Raw genomic sequence first — 6,681 nt, forward strand, 5'->3', positions numbered from 1 at the left:
AGGAGAGCAAGATGACACTAACCCAGCAGAACCGGGGACCCAGCGTCCCCGGAGCCCGGGCCTCTTCTCTTGCAGCTGCTGCTGTTGCTGTTGCTGTTGTTGCCCCTGCAGCTGCGATACAGGCGTAACCCGGGCCTGCGCCCGTTGCTGCTGTACCTGCGGCTGCGGCATGGGTGCAACCCGGGGTCGCTCCTGTTGCTGCTGCTGCCGTCCGCGTACCTGCTGCCGCTGCTCCTGCGGCTGCTCCTGCTGCGGCCGCTCTTGCTGCCGGCACGATGAATTCTTCGGCGGCGATGGTGGTGGTCCAGTTACGCCAGAGGACCCGTGGGGGCCAGCAGCCCGGGAGCTACCCTGGCCTGCGCCCTCGGAAGACCTCTGGCGCTTCGCGGCGGGCTCCGACACCAGGGTCCCGTCGCCCCGGAGTAGCCTCCGCCGGCCTACGTCCCCTGACGACGCACCGGAGCTGCTCTGGGCCCGGCTGGAGCCGGCCGCAGCCGCGGCCTGTTTCCCCTTCGTAGTGGCACCGGACCCCGCAGCGCTTAGCGTAGCCTGATCCCCGGACGAGCCAGGGATCCGGAGCCCACGGTTCGGGTCACCCCCGGTCTGCCGCGGGGCCAGTCCCCCGTCGTCCAGGGTTGGCAGGGTGGCCAGCACCGCCACCCTCGCTGGGTCCTCGCAGAGGGGGACTATGCTCTGCGGGAGGATCAGATTCTCTGCGATGAAGGTGTCTCCCGTCACGTTCCGCACCAGGACCTCCAAGGCCTCCTGGGTCAGGTCGCTTCCCTCCCCGCGGTGGGTCCTGCTGCAATCGTTGAGGCCGGTGAAGCTCCACGCCGGTCGCGGCCGCTGCTTCAGGGGGGCGATCCGGCGCTTCACGAAGTCGCCGAGCACGTGCCACGAGGTGAGGCCGCTCCCTGCCAGTGACCTGATCTTATCCAGCACGGAGTCGAACTCCGGCTGCAGCGATGGCTTGGCCCTCCAGGATGCTTTGTCGGAGGCGGGCCCCGCGGTCGGCAGGACAAGGCGCTCGTTGGCTTCGGTGGTGGCAACCACCCAATCCCTGCGCCACTCCTCCCACCTTCCGCCAGCAAGGCCCGGAATGTAAGGAGTCGGCAGGTCGCTCCTTATCTGGAAGTAGTACCCTCCCACTTCGTCCTTGCTCCTTCCGGACTTCACCAGGATGAAGAAGTAGCGGAAGAGGATGACGCAGGGACGCACTCCTACGAACATCTCGCATAAATGCACAAAGATGGACGCCAGGAGGAGGGAGTGGGGCGTCAGATGCTGAAGCTGGAGGCCGAAGTCTTCCAGCAGCAGCAGCAAGAATGAAGAAATCGGCAGCCCTACGCCGGCGGAGACGTGCGAGGTAAATAGCACGAACTCCCCGGCGCGGAGGTTGCCAAGGGGAACCGAGCCTGCTCGCACCCCCCAGCCGGTCTCCTGAGCGCTCCACCCGAGCAGGCGGCGCACTGTGTTCAGCTCTCCCTCGGTCTGGAAGCGACGGGGATGAACAAGGGATGCCATCTCCTGACGGGCAAGGAAGGAGCCTGTGTAGGGGGGAGAGAAGGTCAAGGAAGGCTCGGAGGCAAAGGGGCGCAAAGGCTGGAGGAAGAAGACGAATGCGGGAAAGCAACCATAGGATACGGTATGCCCCGTTATAAAGCCTGTCTCAACCAGCGCGCCCCGGAACCGTCGCCGGAACTCAAGCGACGCTCGCACCAGGAGTTAGCCGCCCAGTCCATGACGTGAGGGGCCCAGGCCCACCTGTCAGGGAGGGTGGGTAATCAACGGGGGTGCGAAAAGGCGGGATCCGAACCGTCGCCCGCGCGCGTGAAGCAAGGCGGAAGCCGAGCTGACGTGCGCGCATTAATCATAGGCGTGGCCGAGCTTTTCGGGAGCTGCGCCGGTGGTAAATGATCTGTTTACTCCGGCCGCAACAATGCCAAACGTCGCGCGTGTGACTAAGTGAACCGCTTATCGTGGGGCCCTTAGTCAGTAATCCGTTGCGACGTGATGAGGCAGCAACCAACCCAATGGGTAGTCAAAGCCGGTCAAGACCTGCAGAAAGGAGCTTCAAGCTATATAGTACCAAATCGCAGAAGTGGCCCCACCTGTGGGCTCGTACCTCCCCCAAGGTGGGCCCGGGGGCCACTGTCGGTACCCTGCAACAGGGATACCCACTCTTACTGCAGCAAAGCAGGACCCGCGTAGTTATCCGTAGCTGCGCGGGAGAGACGGAGTAGCCAGGCCCCACAGGCCAGGCTTTTCCCTCACCAGGCCAACGGCCCCGGACCGTTCCCCGCCTGAGGATGGGTCCGGTGGCGCCACGTGTCTCCATGGAAGGGAAGCTCCAAGCTGACCGCCGAAGCCTCGGACCCCCAGAGGGGTCCGGGACCTCCTACGCCCGTCCGGACTCCCCTCACCGTGTAGGGGTCCGAAGCCGCCACGTGTCCCGGAGGCGTGGGATCGTGCGCGAGCCTTCCGGAGGAAGACTCGCCCACCTACCGCATTTAATGCGATAGACAAGGCGTGCTCTGCCGCCGTGGTACACAAGACAGCCTTTTGTCAGGCCCCGCTGCGCGCCGCGTATTACCAAGGAGCACAGTGCAGCCGCCTGAGCCGCGCCCGCGCAGAGCCCGCCTGTAGCATTAAACGGATACGACAGCACGGCACTTTTCCATCATGCCGCCTACGCCGCAAGCTACACCGCCCGCTTAAGCAATGTGACGGGCGGTGTCACTAGCTGCGACGGGCCTGACCTGACAAGACGACGCTAGGACATGATGGACGAAGGGCTCCGGGAGCAGGCGAGGGAATCCAAGAGAAAGATCTCCTTTGCCTGCGACGCCATAATGCATGAACAGTGCGTTAGGTTATACTACATCGTTGGACCCACCTGTCGGGGATCCAACGACTGTGTACGCGCCCCCTTGAGATATAAAAGGGAGGTGCTCGCTGTGCACAGGAACATCCATACAGACTCAAGCTCTCGCACCTCCTCACGCTTGTGGGAAGGCAATACAACACACAGTGGATGTAGGGTATTACGCTCCGGCGGCCCGAACCACTCTAAATCCTGCTGTGTTTCTTGTGTTCTGAAGGGAGATCGATCTAAGACGAGCTACCCCCTGAGTACACACCCTCTGGGCTAGGGCGGGTGCCTTCCGCCACCCGGCCGTGGTTTGCAGCACCATGTCGTGGTGCTGCAAACCACGGCCGGGTGGCGGAAGGCACCCGCCCTAGCCCAGAGGGTGTGTACTCAGGGGGTAGCTAGTCTTAGATCGATCTCCCTCCAGAACACAAGAAACACAGCAGGATTAGAGTGGTTCGGGCCGCCGGAGCGTAATACCCTACATCCACTGTGTGTTGTATTGCCTTCCCACAAGCGTGAGGAGGTGCGAGAGCTTGAGTCTGTGTGGATGTTCCTGTGCACAGCGAGCACCTCCCTTTTATATCTCAAGGGGGCGCGTACACAGTCGTTGGATCCCCGACAGGTGGGTCCAACGATGTAGTATAACCTAACGCACTGTTCATGCATTATGGCGTCGCAGGCAAAGGAGATCTTTCTCTTGGATTCCCTCGCCTGCTCCCGGAGCCCTTCGTCCATCATGTCCTAGCGTCGTCTTGTCAGGTCAGGCCCGTCGCAGCTAGTGACACCGCCCGTCACATTGCTTAAGCGGGCGGTGTAGCTTGCGGCGTAGGCGGCATGATGGAAAAGTGCCGTGCTGTCGTATCCGTTTAATGCTACAGGCGGGCTCTGCGCGGGCGCGGCTCAGGCGGCTGCACTGTGCTCCTTGGTAATACGCGGCGCGCAGCGGGGCCTGACAAAAGGCTGTCTTGTGTACCACGGCGGCAGAGCACGCCTTGTCTATCGCATTAAATGCGGTAGGTGGGCGAGTCTTCCTCCGGAAGGCTCGCGCACGATCCCACGCCTCCGGGACACGTGGCGGCTTCGGACCCCTACACGGTGAGGGGAGTCCGGACGGGCGTAGGAGGTCCCGGACCCCTCTGGGGGTCCGAGGCTTCGGCGGTCAGCTTGGAGCTTCCCTTCCATGGAGACACGTGGCGCCACCGGACCCATCCTCAGGCGGGGAACGGTCCGGGGCCGTTGGCCTGGTGAGGGAAAAGCCTGGCCTGTGGGGCCTGGCTACTCCGTCTCTCCCGCGCAGCTACGGATAACTACGCGGGTCCTGCTTTGCTGCAGTAAGAGTGGGTATCCCTGTTGCAGGGTACCGACAGTGGCCCCCGGGCCCACCTTGGGGGAGGTACGAGCCCACAGGTGGGGCCACTTCTGCGATTTGGTACTATATAGCTTGAAGCTCCTTTCTGCAGGTCTTGACCGGCTTTGACTACCCATTGGGTTGGTTGCTGCCTCATCACGTCGCAACGGATTACTGACTAAGGGCCCCACGATAAGCGGTTCACTTAGTCACACGCGCGACGTTTGGCATTGTTGCGGCCGGAGTAAACAGATCATTTACCACCGGCGCAGCTCCCGAAAAGCTCGGCCACGCCTATGATTAATGCGCGCACGTCAGCTCGGCTTCCGCCTTGCTTCACGCGCGCGGGCGACGGTTCGGATCCCGCCTTTTCGCACCCCCGTTGATTACCCACCCTCCCTGACAGGTGGGCCTGGGCCCCTCACGTCATGGACTGGGCGGCTAACTCCTGGTGCGAGCGTCGCTTGAGTTCCGGCGACGGTTCCGGGGCGCGCTGGTTGAGACAGGCTTTATAACGGGGCATACCGTATCCTATGGTTGCTTTCCCGCATTCGTCTTCTTCCTCCAGCCTTTGCGCCCCTTTGCCTCCGAGCCTTCCTTGACCTTCTCTCCCCCCTACACAGGCTCCTTCCTTGCCCGTCAGGAGATGGCATCCCTTGTTCATCCCCGTCGCTTCCAGACCGAGGGAGAGCTGAACACAGTGCGCCGCCTGCTCGGGTGGAGCGCTCAGGAGACCGGCTGGGGGGTGCGAGCAGGCTCGGTTCCCCTTGGCAACCTCCGCGCCGGGGAGTTCGTGCTATTTACCTCGCACGTCTCCGCCGGCGTAGGGCTGCCGATTTCTTCATTCTTGCTGCTGCTGCTGGAAGACTTCGGCCTCCAGCTTCAGCATCTGACGCCCCACTCCCTCCTCCTGGCGTCCATCTTTGTGCATTTATGCGAGATGTTCGTAGGAGTGCGTCCCTGCGTCATCCTCTTCCGCTACTTCTTCATCCTGGTGAAGTCCGGAAGGAGCAAGGACGAAGTGGGAGGGTACTACTTCCAGATAAGGAGCGACCTGCCGACTCCTTACATTCCGGGCCTTGCTGGCGGAAGGTGGGAGGAGTGGCGCAGGGATTGGGTGGTTGCCACCACCGAAGCCAACGAGCGCCTTGTCCTGCCGACCGCGGGGCCCGCCTCCGACAAAGCATCCTGGAGGGCCAAGCCATCGCTGCAGCCGGAGTTCGACTCCGTGCTGGATAAGATCAGGTCACTGGCAGGGAGCGGCCTCACCTCGTGGCACGTGCTCGGCGACTTCGTGAAGCGCCGGATCGCCCCCCTGAAGCAGCGGCCGCGACCGGCGTGGAGCTTCACCGGCCTCAACGATTGCAGCAGGACCCACCGCGGGGAGGGAAGCGACCTGACCCAGGAGGCCTTGGAGGTCCTGGTGCGGAACGTGACGGGAGACACCTTCATCGCAGAGAATCTGATCCTCCCGCAGAGCATAGTCCCCCTCTGCGAGGACCCAGCGAGGGTGGCGGTGCTGGCCACCCTGCCAACCCTGGACGACGGGGGACTGGCCCCGCGGCAGACCGGGGGTGACCCGAACCGTGGGCTCCGGATCCCTGGCTCGTCCGGGGATCAGGCTACGCTAAGCGCTGCGGGGTCCGGTGCCACTACGAAGGGGAAACAGGCCGCGGCTGCGGCCGGCTCCAGCCGGGCCCAGAGCAGCTCCGGTGCGTCGTCAGGGGACGTAGGCCGGCGGAGGCTACTCCGGGGCGACGGGACCCTGGTGTCGGAGCCCGCCGCGAAGCGCCAGAGGTCTTCCGAGGGCGCAGGCCAGGGTAGCTCCCGGGCTGCTGGCCCCCACGGGTCCTCTGGCGTAACTGGACCACCACCATCGCCGCCGAAGAATTCATCGTGCCGGCAGCAAGAGCGGCCGCAGCAGGAGCAGCCGCAGGAGCAGCGGCAGCAGGTACGCGGACGGCAGCAGCAGCAACAGGAGCGACCCCGGGTTGCACCCATGCCGCAGCCGCAGGTACAGCAGCAACGGGCGCAGGCCCGGGTTACGCCTGTATCGCAGCTGCAGGGGCAACAACAGCAACAGCAACAGCAGCAGCTGCAAGAGAAGAGGCCCGGGCTCCGGGGACGCTGGGTCCCCGGTTCTGCTGGGTTAGTGTCATCTTGCTCTCCTCCCTTGCGCCGGTGTTCTGTTTTTTTTGTGTTGACGGCTTTTCTGCTTTGCTACCAGGGGGTTCCCGCCCCAGCGGTTCTTCTACCACCGTTGGCACATCAGCAGGTGCCCGGGCGGCAGGGGAGGCGCCGGAGCTGGGCCCGACGGCGCCCGACTCGGGCGGCAGCGGGGGCGCCGGAGCTGGGCCCGGCCGCGCCCGACTCGGCGGCAGTTGGAGGCGCCGGAGCTGGGCCCGGACGCCCCGACTCGGCGGCAGCGGAGGCGCCGGAGCTGTGCCCGGTCGCGCCCGAC

This window comes from Panicum virgatum, unplaced genomic scaffold (genome assembly GCF_016808335.1).
Source record: "Panicum virgatum strain AP13 unplaced genomic scaffold, P.virgatum_v5 scaffold_5572, whole genome shotgun sequence".
NCBI classification, from domain to species: Eukaryota; Viridiplantae; Streptophyta; class Magnoliopsida; order Poales; family Poaceae; genus Panicum; species Panicum virgatum.